The sequence below is a fragment of the Poecilia mexicana genome, unplaced genomic scaffold, assembly GCF_051168715.1.
Source record: "Poecilia mexicana isolate PSO_F unplaced genomic scaffold, ASM5116871v1 scaffold_1, whole genome shotgun sequence".
Taxonomy (NCBI): Eukaryota; Metazoa; Chordata; class Actinopteri; order Cyprinodontiformes; family Poeciliidae; genus Poecilia; species Poecilia mexicana.
Window position 1 is genome coordinate 5,368,700 of NW_028263370.1, and position 13,931 is coordinate 5,382,630.

A 13,931-nucleotide genomic window follows, 5' to 3' on the forward strand; every position below is an offset into this window, starting at 1 on the left:
CTGTAGCTCAAAATAATGACCTGATATTCTGCTACAGGATTTTCTGCAGGAGATCAGAGTCTGTCGTTCCACCAATTACAGCAAAGCAACCCCCAGCCATGATACAACCACCACCGTGTTGGTATGTTACACTTTTGTCTCATCGACCCACACAACACCATCCCAGAAGCCTTGATGATCCTTTGGGTTTGTTTTGGGTTCTTTTTGTCTCTCTAATATTGTGAATTATGAACACAAACCCTGAGACAAATGAGGCTGTGGAGGTTTAGACATCGTTCTGGATCCTCATGTCTGCACGAGTCTTTACTCTTGGAGTAAATTTTGAGACCTGCTTCATGTTGACAGTCGGGTTCTTTTCAAATCATTTCTTATTTATCAAGCCTAATTGGTTAAGCTTGATTGAAATAATTTTTTTCTCACAATGTGGAATCTGGATTAACTTGTTTTATCGTACGGCCTCCGCTTGGATGCCCGAAACTATAATAACATCACATCCAGCTGTCTATGAAATTAGTGGATATTGAATTTAAAATCTTTAAACACACTTCACTTCATACCAAAACACTTTTTTTTTTGCTTAAATAAATCAGAATTATCCCTAGATGTTTAATAACATGTATTAAACATTATAATGTACAGCATATCTTAGAAATGGATAGGTTGTTGAAATGTTTTAAATTCTTTCAGAAAACATCATAAAATAGCGTGTGAAGTCACAAAGTGCAACCTGACAGGGAAACGTTCAGCTGTTTGGGGAAAAATTGTCCTTGAACATTCTTGTGTCTGACAGATCTGCGGGGTTCATACCACCAGATACACACTCATTTTCATAGAAGTTATGAGTCAGCTGTCATCCAACTTTTATCTCCTTCATCTACGGTTTCACTCTGCAGTCCAATAGGTTCTAATAATACGCAGGTTTGTCAACGGTTCATTCAAAAGACAATAAGATGAGCGATTTCTCGCAAGAATTCAATATGTTTTGGGTCTTTTTGGTCCCAGAATTAGTGAATCTCTCAAACATATCGGAGGTTTCTGTATTTCCCATTTCAGATAACCATCAGATTTCTGTAAAGGACAGCTGTGTTTGCAGAGTGCCTGGATCTTCAGCCTTTGAGATCCAGGCAATATTTTTTTGCACTGGCTTAAATATAAATATATTGACATAAATATGGATACATTTTCTTTGAAATGCACAGACAGCGGCTCAATTGCAATTGGGTGTAAGTCCAATTTTACAAGGTCTGTCTGTATCAGATGCACAAACTGCGGATTAGTCCAAGAGTTAATTGATGGCACAAAATATGAGACGTCCTTTCAGTCAGGGCGAGGACTTTGGTTAGTTCAGGACATTGATCTGTTATGCGGGAAAAAAAAGGGACGCATTTCTTGCTGTGGACTTATGAACACGAAACGCTTGAAAACATACAAAAGCAAAGCGGGGGAACTCCCATTTGCTTCTGTGATTAATACAGAAAAATAGCTGTCAACCTGTCAGAGGAATTCTAGCGTATTTCTTGTATCACGAGTTGCTGACACATTGAGGTGAAACACACAAACAACAGTTTTAATTATTATCTTTAAAAAATAATAAAAAAAAAGAAAAGAAAGAAAAGTGACAACGTGGGACTTAAAGCAGCATGCAGTTCTCAGCCAGCTGGTCTGAATCGTGTGCCCAGGGTTGAATCAGCCCCCCCATCCCCCCGCTGAGTGCTAACAGATTCGGCTGAAAGCTGGTCCACCTGAACTTCAGAGTGTGACTCAGTCCCACCAGCAGGGGAGTTGATGGCATGGACTGTTCTCCAGCAGAGCCAATTAAGCTGTCAGCATGTGTGTGATTGGAGCGGGCCGAGCCCCGTGTGTGACTCAGGATGCTGCCTGTGAACCAAATGGAAACCCGGCGTCGTTTTAGGGGTTGTTTTGTTTTATTTCAGGGGGCCCACTGTCTGCCCCGTAGGAGGAGACGGCAGGATAAAAAGAAGTAGAGAAGGTGGTTTTACTCTCACTCTGACTCTGAGCTGTACTTCTGATGTAGAGTCAAAACTTTTCCTGGCATAAGTGTAGGGAAAACACACACACACACACACACACACACCCAACAGTGGTCTATTACACATACCAGCTGTGATTGCATTTGTGGCTTTTTTGATGAGTGTTTACATCATCGGTTATTTGAAAAGTTAGTTTGTAGTGGACCATATGTGTGTGTGTGAACATTTAAAGCCTTCCCAGAGCAGTCCCTTTTAAGATCATTTCCTAGTGTTAAAAAGCTGACCTTCAGCTGAACCGGGCCTGTCAGGTTAGTGGTTAAGCTAAATAAACACCAGCTTGGAGGTGGCACACGGGAAGGCTCTGGACTCATCCGTCCAAAACGGCGGCAGGAAGGTAAAGAGCGTCTCCGCTGGAGACTCTCGCAGAGAGAGCGTGTCTCAAACTATAAAGGGCTTGTTTCAAGCTGCTGCCGTGACTCACCGCTCCTTCTCCTGGTTTTACGGGAAGTGGAATGTGTTTTTAATTCTTCTCGTTTATTTTCCTCACCCCCACTCCTTCTTGCCTTGGCGAAGTCGAGGAGGGTCAGACAGTCGGCTATTGTTTGTCTTTCTGTGTGAATGTTGTGGTGTGTCTGTTTTGTTTCGTGTGCGTGTCTCAAGTTTACACCTGAGGGCTGGTAGCCCAAATTGCTCCACAAGGTGTCTGGGATGGTGGAAACAGTGAGTCTGTATTTCAGTTTGTTTTTTTTTTTTTTTAAACAAACATTTTCTTTTCTTTTTTTCAGCCCATTTCTACTTGCAAAACTGGCATAACTGGCCCGCTTCAAAATTTTATGTTGTTTTTTTAGAGTAATTCATTGCCTGTAAGTAGAAATTCAACATAATTAACAGAAGTGATCTGTATTAATCCATATAATTTCACTTTGTGACAAAGTTGCTGAAATAAATGGACTTTTCAAAAATATTCTCATTTATTGAATGGGTCTGCACGGCACCTTTGGGTGTCTGGAAATGATTCCTAAAGGTGATCCAGGCTTGTGAGAATCCATTATTCTCTATTTTGACTGATTTCCTTTGAGTATCCCATGATGTCAGACACAGAAGCAGCCTGTTCCAGGTGTTGCCTTTAAATACTTCAGGTGTGTATCAGTTTAATTTCAATGTTGTGAAATAACCTGTCAGAGCCTTAGAAGCCATAACTTTAACATAATTGTTTTTGGTAACACTTTATTTGATGGGGGTGTGCATAAGACTGACATGACACTGTCATAAACATGAAATAACAGCTGTCATGAACATAAAGAAGTCTTTATGAATGTTTATGACAGTGGTCATGAAATGTCGTTTGGTAAATAATGACACTTTTAATGCAAAGTTGCTCTAAAAGTTGCATTGAAAGTTCATTAAAAATGCCAACTTTCATTAAATTATCATAATTTACAAAATCATGCAAAGTTGGCATTTTTAATGGATTTTTAATGCAACTTTTAGAGCAACTTTGCATTAAAAGTGTCATTATTTACCCAGTGGCACTTCATGACAACTGTCATAAACATTCATAAAGACTTCTTTATATTCATGACAGGTGCTATGTCATGTTCATGACAGTGTCATGTCATGTTTATGACAGTATCATGTCAGTTTTATTAACACACCTTCAAAAAAAGTGTTACTTTGTTTTTTTATTTTAAAAAAATCTTTTGACATTTAAGAAAGAAAATGAAAACCTCTTAAAAAAAACTAAAAATTATTCTCATTATTTTGACATTTAGCAACTGGCCTAAAACAGAAAATACACTTTTTGTTCATCTATTCTCAAATAATACACACAGACTAATGAGGAGGTCGTTTGACACCATATTTTTTGCCTAAACTTTTGGCCAATGATACATATATATTTTTTTAAGGTTCAAAGAAGATTTAATGTAAATCCCAAGTAACAAAATGCAAAGACAAATGTTTTTTTTTTTTGTACATCAATGCCTTTACTCTGTATCCAGTCTGATTTAATGTCACTCAGCATAAATCCGTTCTGAAATGTAAGCAGTGTGATGAACCCGCCGATAAAACTTTATCTCAGCAGCAAGACATCTTTCGGCTTTTGCACAGCTGTCATAAAGTAAGCGATAACACACTCCGCAACACATGAACGTGGAGACGCCGTGAGAATCCTCATCCAAAAGAGTTTTTCACACAGTCCAAACTTAAACTGAACTCTGTCGCCTCAGAGCTTACAGGAGCTCTTCTGCGTGAAGTTTACATGCTTCATCCTGGTTACACAACTTTCTCCGGCAGTCTAGAGACACACATGTTGGATAAATACGTAAATTTTAAATAGCAGTGTGCGTCTGTGTTGATCCCAGGGATTAATTAAATTTCATCCACAACATTGAAACATTGAGTGTGTAATTTTGTTTGCTGCTTCATTTGTTTGTTTGTTTGTTTTTGCAATTGATGTGTCTTGATTGGGTTTAATAAAAGACCATAACTTTCTGTAATATCTACTCTCTCGGTGTGTGCATGAATGAACAATGGGTTTATTTTTATTCCATCGTGGACCCATCTGCAAACTTCAGGCTACATTTAACAAAGTCGGCCTGCAAACTATCTCAGTGACATCGTTGCAGCTTTTATTTTCTCACATTAGGAAATGCTTCAAAGCAGCAGGCCCAAAAGCTGTGCTTTTATTTTCCACCACGGCCTCCATTGTTATGGTTTCAGTTGAAAGAGTGTTGTTCCTTTTGCGACTTTACTTCATTAAGTTTTTTGTTTTTTTTCACAGATTGCTGCCCATGTTCACAAGAAAAACATGCGATTTCATGACAACGGCCTGTTTTACGGGAAGCGCGATCACATATTGTATAACAGCTAAGCTAACCAAACCGCAAGTGAAAGAAAAAGTGAGCAGTGACTCAAAATAAAAGTGAAGGTAAAAACTTGGGATGTGTTAAAGTACATATGCCGAAAAAAGGCTAATTTGAACTTTGGCCTGTTGGATAATGAGTAACTAGTTAGTTGTGAAGTACAACAAATGTTTAATTAATTGACCTCCTTTGACTTGTGGGATTAAAAATCACAAGTTTCCATCGCAAAAAAAACAAAAAAACAAATGAACAGATCTGATTGGTATTACGGGCAGCTTTAAACGGCATTCTCTTCAAGCAGACTATGAACAGCACCTTCAGCAGTAGCTGGAGAATAATAACAGTCATCATTAACCTGTACGCCTCCAACCCTTACTTTATACCTGCAAATGTACAGTCTTGTTGCCCTGTGGTTGCTGTCAGTCACAAACATCACCTCCAGCCAGGACCTGCTTGCTTCCTTGGAAACTTTCGGGCCTATTTCTGTTTGTCTAGGGTTTTTCCAGCCCGGGGTGGCTATTTTGGTCAGATAAATACGGTGTTGTTTTGGGAGCAGAGGGAGGGCGGGGAGAGCGAGGTGCAGATGAGATCACCTCTCAAGGTTCCCTAAGCAGCAAAACAACAGGCAGCGAGACGAGACAGGAGCTGAGCAAACCTGGAAACGGTTAAGTGTGCGTTGAACGTTTCTGGGAGAATCTGGAGAAAAGCTACCGCTGAGTTTCTTGGAAACTGAAAGAAATGTGTGTGAGAAAAAAAAAATCCCTAGATATAGTTAATCCCCCGAAAGAATGTCTTGTTATCAGTACGGAGCTGTGAAAATGAAGCACAAGCGACGAGCCTCTGAAGCCTCTCCACCTCAGAGCAGACCAGACGTGTCGGCATTTTGTTGTATGTTAACCACTTGTGTCGGCGCAAGGCCGAGGGAAAATAAGACTCACAACTTGTGGGAGTTCTTCCCAGCCGGGAAGGAGGCCACATACTACGTTTGATTTCATATTTGCATGGCAAGAATGCTTTCTCACTGCTTCACGGCCTGTCTGATTGTCTGGTGGTGTCTGATTTTTTTAGAAGTGGGTATGACTTGTGCCGCTGATATCTCCCCATCAGAGACAATGACTAAATGTGTGTGTGTGTGCGTGTGTGTGTGTGTGTGTGTGTGTGTGTGTGTGTGTGCGTTTGTTTGTAATACCTTGTGGGGACGATTTTCCTGACATATGCTACGTTGTGGGGACCAATCGCTCCTCGTGGGGACCTGAGCCTGGTCCCCACGAGGGGAAACCCTGTTTATGGGTCAGGGGTCAGAGTTAGGGCTAAGGTATGAATTGAGTTTTGGTTAGGGTTAGGGTTAGGTATGTGATGGTTAGGGTTAGGAAAAGGGTAAAGGTAAGGTTTAGGCTGTAGAAATGAGTAGAAATGAATGGAAGTCAATGGAAAGTCCCCACAAAGATAGCAAAACAAACGTGTGTGTGTGTGTGTGTGTGTGTGTGTGTGTGTGTGTGTGTGTGTGTGTGTGTGTGTGTGTGTGTGCGTGTGGGGGTGTGTGTGTGTGGGGGTGTGTGTGTGTGTGTGTGTGTGTGTGTGAGAGAGAAAGAGGGAGAAAGAGAATGTGTTGCTATGCGGTCGTCTGCAGCTCCAGCCAGGTGTGGAGGTAGACAGCTGCTTGTTCCCGCTGCCAGCTGCAACACTTGCATGAGCTTTGAAACATAAACAGATGAAGTCAGAACCTGCTGCTGGTGGACGGACGGCGCATTTACTGATGCTCTCTGTTCAGCGCGGAGCCATTTGAAAACAGAACATTTCCCCTCGAGACGCTGAATTATCTCAAAGTGGCTGGGTCTTCCTTATCTTTGCAGATTTCCTCCTTGCATTTTGGATCAATATAGTTTGTAGAAAGAGACACACACTGCAGGATTCACTGCTTATAATTAGGTTTTCCTGTGTTTCACATTTTGCCACGTTATAACCACATACTTCAATTCAATTTAGTGAGATTTTATGTGGTAGATCAAAACATAAAGTGGAAGGAAGACAACACATATTTTAAATATTTTCTTAAATAAAAATCTGAATGTTGTGGCATGGGTAGCCAGCTCCTTTTGCTCTGATACCCCTAAATAAAACATAATGCAAGCAATTATTTTCAGACGCTTTGGAATCATTAGAGTTTTGCTGTGTGTAATTTAATCTTCTTAAAAGTCCGGCTGTTTTGTGACGGCTTCAGAGGTTTGTTAGAGAACCTTAGCAAACATCAGAAAACAGCAGAAGGGTCACAATGTGCCAGACTTTTTCCACCAGCTGGGAAAGAAAGACATTGATCAGACATAAGAGGCCGGTGGGAACTCTGGAGGAGCTACAGAGACGTACATCAAAGTCGTCAGGAAAATAGTTGTGCAGCTAAGCTCTGGGGAAGAATTCAATATTTCCAAGAGTCAGGATGCTTAAATGTGTCAGAGTGTTTCCCTGCTGGCATTTCGATATTTCAATGCTGCTAAAACAACCCATGCGAAAAGGGGGGGGGGGGGGAAATAAAGAAAATATCAAAAGATCCAACCTGCATTTATTTTTAATCCAAAGAACAGAAGGGCTTTTAAGGATACAGAGTGTTCCCCCCTTTTTTCTGGTTTTTGGTTCGAGTCCACAGTTAGAGTTTGTGCCTAATCCAAAAACCCAGCTGAGCTCTAAACAAGAGCTGAAACCTTGGACTGAGCGCTGCATTAGGTTGCCAAGTAATAAATGATTCACCAGCCTGCCGAGAATGGAAGTTCGTACCTCAAGTTTAGTGTTTGAGCATAATATATCTCGTTTAATACTACACCATTGTGTTAGGGCCAAAGATGGCAAAAAAAAATGTCTGAAAATTGGATTTTGCTCTTTTCAAAAAAGCACTAAATGTTTATAGCTCGGTCATTTCAACTGAGAAGAAATTATTTGAGTTTTTGAGCAACTGAGAGCCCAAAAATTCATCTAAACCACAGCAGGCGGAAACACACAGAAGTAGTGACAACATGAGGAACTCACCGTGAGCAAAGGAAATTCAGGACAGCTGTATGGACGCGAAAAAGTGCGATGAGTAAACATTTATAGCCAGCTGAGGAAAAGAAAAAGGAAGCAAGTTTATACAAAATTTACAAGAGAAAACATTTACACAATGAAACAGGACACGTGGAAACAACAGAGTGTAATAAACAAAATTCATGACTCGTAAAGTAGAAACCCAGAAATATCTGAGCAGAGCCTGAAGAAATGTACATGGCGGAGTGTGGGAGGCTACATCTGCTCATTAAACAACTACCAATGGGAGCAAATCTGGGTTTTTGCTCCCAGTTTTCCATAACTTCCTGGGTGTTTTTTAGGAAGCTGTCCAGCAAAGGACGTGATAAACCCGTAATACTCCGTTTTGATTAGCTACAAAAGATCTCTGACGTATTTAGGATTTTTTTTAGCTATACTTGGCATGGTTTCCAACAGACTTCCTGTATTCATTTCAATAGCTGTTCCCGAATATGATTTAGTAAGAGTATTTCCACTGAATCAGATGTAGGTTAAATTCGGTGGAAAATACATGTCAGATAGTAGCGCCACACATCACAGACACAAACTAACTGTGTGTGTTTTTAAGTGAAAATGCACAAGATGAACTTCAGGCCAATTCACCCCTTCACTCCTTATAACACTATTTCATAACCCTGTACTGATAATTGCATATATTTCTCCCTTTTTAAAACTATGTTTGATTAATTTTTTTCATATAAAATGCTCAAATCTTAAATATGACTGAAATTAATTTTATTATTATTTTGTGCAGACTTGTTCAGACGGTTCACTCCTGTGAAATATGAGATTATGTCAAGCTGTCAAAGCAAAGAAACTTTAGAGACCAACGGCTTTTAGATAATGTTTATCTTACATCAAAATAAGCTAAAATAATTGGTTTTCTAGATGTCTGACAAATTCTCCTCCAAAGTTACAAAAAGTTTCTTTGCTGCTTCTGTAGTTAATCTCTTGTACTCTTTGCAATGTCAGATGATAGTTCTGATCATATGACATGCTCAAAGCTTGGGATGTTTTTTATAAAACATACACAGCTGTACTTCAATTACTAATTTCATGTCTGTGAAAAGTACTTTGTAAATAGATTTTACTTACTTACTTACTTACTTACTAATTAGGTAACTTGTTGCACCAGCTTTTTTATGGGTACCAGAGTAATGAAGACTTAAAACAGCAGCATGAAATACTTAATTTTTAATTGAAAAACAATGTTAAAACTCTAATTTCCTTCCACCTCATAATTAGGCTTATACTTTGTGTTGGTCTAACATTAAACCCCAATAATATACACAGAGGATATTATGATTTAATATGACAACATATCTTTGCTCTAAGAGCATTTCTGCATCATAATACGTTTTGTTTAAGATTTTAGAAAGGTTCGAATTGAACTCAAGAGCTACAAAATGTAAAAACAATTCTCTTTTGAACGTTTGTTTTTGTCTGTACTCTGTGCTCTAATTGGATGGAAAGTAGCCCTCAGAGGTGCTCACATTTCTGAGGTGTTTGTGTGCACGCTGTTCATGCATCTGCAGCTGTTTGAGGGCAGTGGGTGGAGGGAGATGTGCCGTAAAATGAGGTCATCATCGCTGTTGATTTATGTGACACAAACTATTATTTACACTCTTGTGACTTCAGCAACATCTCCACTGACAACATGAATAATACATTTTTTCTCCACCAAAAAAAAAAAAAAAAAAAAAAAAAAAAAATATATATAGCTATATATATATATATATATATATATATATATATATATATATATATATATATATATATAAAACAAAACGACATCCCCCCACAAACACACACACACTTTCTCCTCGTCTGCTGCTTGGCCAAGTTTACTTCATCATTACAGACGCACGTCAGTCTGGAATGAGGTGTGCTTGTGGAAGTTTGTCCCAGTTTTACTTCCGTACGTGGCAGACCCCTGCGCTGATTAGCTGCCATCTTTCATCCAGTCCAGCGAGTTTAGCCTTTTCTGGGTAATTTGTGAAACTGCACAACAGGAAGTGGGAAGGAGTGTGTCTCTGTGTGTGCGTGCGTGACTGCGCTGCACAGACAGCGCCACACCCAGCGTACAATAACAGTGATTGCCACGTGCGGCCGTTTCTCAACACAGGTGTCGAATTGACTCATTTCTTATATGTTGCATTCGTGAGTCGAGGCGAGCGTCGATGCATTCAGTACCGAGACATTCTGCTTTGCTACTCCCAGGAACATGCTGAGATATGCCTGATTGAGAAACGCAAATAAGTGCCAGGAAGTAATAGTCATGGGAGTAGGTGGGGGGGGGGGATGTGGGGGTTCTGGATGTGCTTTTTGACGGCCAAGCTCCGACAGCTTTGTTTCCCCGAGAAGCTGCGAGCCAGGCCGCAGGATCACCGCTTCCAAAGCGAGGTCAGCGTGGTCAGAGACGACGGGAAAGATGAAGAAGTGAGGGGAAGGGATGGGGAGGGGGCATGGAGACGGCGGGGTGCGGATGGGCCGGGGTGATGGGTTAGGGGACGGGGGACAGCCGTTATTGTCAGCCTCCATCAGGGAGCCCAGGGGTGACATGGAGGCAGGCAAGAGAGGAGGAGGAATAAAGAGAGAGGTCGGGGTGGGAAGGCGGCCTGAGACGAGTCACCCCTCAGCCCTGGAGTGCACGTTTGCCGTCTCATACCATCCCTCCCCTCCCTAACCCCATCTGTTCACAATGCAGATGTGTCGGCCTGCAGCTGCGAATCCAACAACGTGTTCTTCTTGACCCCGGCCTTGGAAGATGTTTTGCATGCTTAACTGAGAGGTGGGGGGGGGGGAAGTTAGCCAAGTCTGTGCAGCATGTAGGGATGAAGATTAGGTTGAAGCTGCAGTATGTAGCTGTCAGTTTTTATTTTAAAATATTTTTTTCATACTTAAATATTTCTTTATGTCCTGTAAGTTTAATATGAGACAAATAATCTGTGAAAAGATTGTGCTGGTCTACCTCATCACCTGTGCTAATATTGCGTTCTGCAGAAACACACCATCAGAGTTTTTCCTTACCAGGAAAACTTGTAAGAAAAACTTTTTATCCACCATCATTGGTGGGCCATGCTTACTAGCCTGACAGACTCTGTTGTGGTGAACCAGCTTTCAGCGTAGCAGAGAGCAAAAGGGAGGGCAGGGGCAGCGTGAATATGAGAATGATTGGCAGCGTTACGACCCTCCTGACATCTGCAGTGTGTTTCTGCAGATAACCGGGAGAAGGCAGAAGAGCTCGATTTTAACACAGATTATCTGCATCGTACCCCACTGTCACGAGTCACGACAAAGTGATAGTTTGTATTCTTTTATAAAAGTTACATACTGCAGCTTTAATGTACTCATTTCTTCTAGACATAGTATGCAGGATTAAAATAACTACTCTTGCAGGTTTTATCTTTGTTTCCATGAAGGTTTCTGTCTTTACTGGCTCAAGTTTCATTCATGTCTGTTTCCATCACTTGTCACAGCTCCTGTGTTTTTGTTGAAGTAAGATTGGATGAGCAGATATTTGAACAGTATAGTTCTCAACAAGAAAACCAATTGAAGACTCTTTTTTTTTTTCCAAACAAATGTTGAATTATTCTGCTTGATGAAAGCACCTAGCTAGTACCAGGGTGAACCCTCCTTTGTCTTAAAACCTGATTTTTGTGCCGACACGATCCTTTATTGATGGTTCTGCTACTGCAAAAAGAAAGAAAAATTAAAAAATCCATATAAAATGTTTAGGTCAGGCTCCACGGTGACGCGCAAATGTCCGTCCTGCTTCAGTCCTGGTAATAATATCACCCGGGTTGACTTTAATAATAACCTGCAGTCACACTGTGGAGACGCTGTCTGTCTTGTTTTCAGATGGTTGAGAGAAAAACATGTTTTGCTGCCTGTGCCACTGCCGAAGGGCTGGGGCCCAGACATAAACACTGGTGGCTGGGCAGGGAGGCTGCTGTCAGGCTGATGCTTCAGGTGGCAACCGGCAGTCAGGCAGTGACCCTGGTATGTGGTGTTTGAGCTCTAATGTACAAATTAGTGTCAAAATCGTCTCGCAGTTTGCCATCTCACAGGTGCCAATTCACAGGACGCTATAAAGTTGTGCATAAATGTGACGTGAGAGAAAAACGATACCTGTTCTCTCAATTTTTTTTTTAAATAAATATTTTAAAAGGGCATTTGTATTGACTCTGAAGCCACTAAATAAATCCTGTTTGACCATCTGCCTTTAGAAATCACCTGGAGTCGTCGTGTGTGTAATTACACCTCAGTATTAACCCAGCTGCCCTATTTCTGGGCTTGAGAGGTTTTATTAAATAACCATAGTTATGAAAATCACACTTTCACCTGAGAATTACTTTAAAAATCATGCCTCGGTTTTCTTCCACTTCACAATTTCTTGTTCCATCATATACCACCCGAATTAAAATGCCGTGAAGTCTGTTCAAACATCAAGTCGTGTGAATACTTTTGCAAGGCACTGTATAAAAAAAGAACCTTTTTGAAGATCCAGCATTTTTTCAGACCGCGAACTATAAAAAGAAGCTAGATCCGGCACCTTGGCTGAGCACGCCTTAAACCGTTTTGTTCTTCCACCCACCGCTCATCCACTGCCAGCTACAGCGATTTGCATTAGAGCGTGCATGGACCCTCGTTAATTAGATTTTTAAAGATGATCCCTTGGAAGCACATCTGAGGTGATTGTTGCCATTAAATATAACTTGGTGCAGGATTATGTAACTTTCATTTGATGCCAGCAGAGGGAATAAGTCTGATAAGCAGAATATTCCTCATATTGAGCTAAAAGAGTTGAAGCAAAAATCATTTGTGATTTATATTTACGTTTTAATCTGCGATGAAATATTCAACCTATTTGACCTAAAGAATCTGCTGTGCTGAAGTTTTGGTATTTATGTCTATTAAAAACTGATGACTTTGGCACCAAGTTAGGAATATATAAGAAAATGGAAATAATGGAATGGCAAGAATAAAGTCGTGAAATTGATAGAGTAAAACTGGGGAATTACTTGGATTTAATTTTAGATGACAACAAATTTAATTCATTCTCCAATCAGGCTTCATGGATGATTATTTGTTAATTTGGTTTTAAACTTCTGGACGTGTTTGCACATTTTGTACACAATGAGACTCTTATAATTTGAAAAGAAATGGCTTAACCAAAAATAAAATGTATATGGAACATACCAAATTAAACATTTAAATATAGATTTTTTTTAAATCCAGGAACATACTCACAGAAAAAAATTCTAAGAATTTCCTTTTTTCCCCTGGTTTCATAAAAAATTTTGGCAAAAGAAAAAAATCATAAATATTTAAAAGCTAAACAACATAAGCAACAATTTTTCTTACAAATAGTTTTTATCATTATATTAGTAATTTGTATTTTTTAGAAGTAAAAAGGGTCTGATGAGTGATGCCAGCTGACAAAGAAAGGCACTGCCATGTATGGAGGATGACTTTGTGTTGTCACAGACATGTGGTTTTGTTTTGGTAACATAAAAATAACATACCAAGCATTTTTCTTACAATGATCTATGCATGAAACTGTAGTAAGCATTACAAAGGGAAACAACTGAGCAAGACAGATATTTTCTCATCCATCAAAAACAGTGGAAATTCAGACATGCACTATTTGTATTTTATCTTTCCTACCATCTGCAGCATGGTTAGCATTAGCTCGGAGAAGCTTTTTTTAAGGGCAAATGGCAAGTTGTGAGAAATGTGCAAACCGGTTGTCAAGATTTGCACATCTTGACAACCGTACGACTCTCTTATGTGAAATGTACTCAGGTGGCAAAGTTGAAGGAAGAAGTGTGAGGGCTGCCACTTTTCTAACAATGCTTGTCAGAACAGGAGCGGAAATGGCAACAAGTATTTGAATGCTGCTCCAATTTAACTTTCAATTTGCAGTTTCCCACAAGTTCTCATTTCCTGCTGTCATAAATCACAAGCAGGTATGGCTGACTCAGACAGCTTTTAAATCCCCAGGTGTGGAGCCAGTTTGATA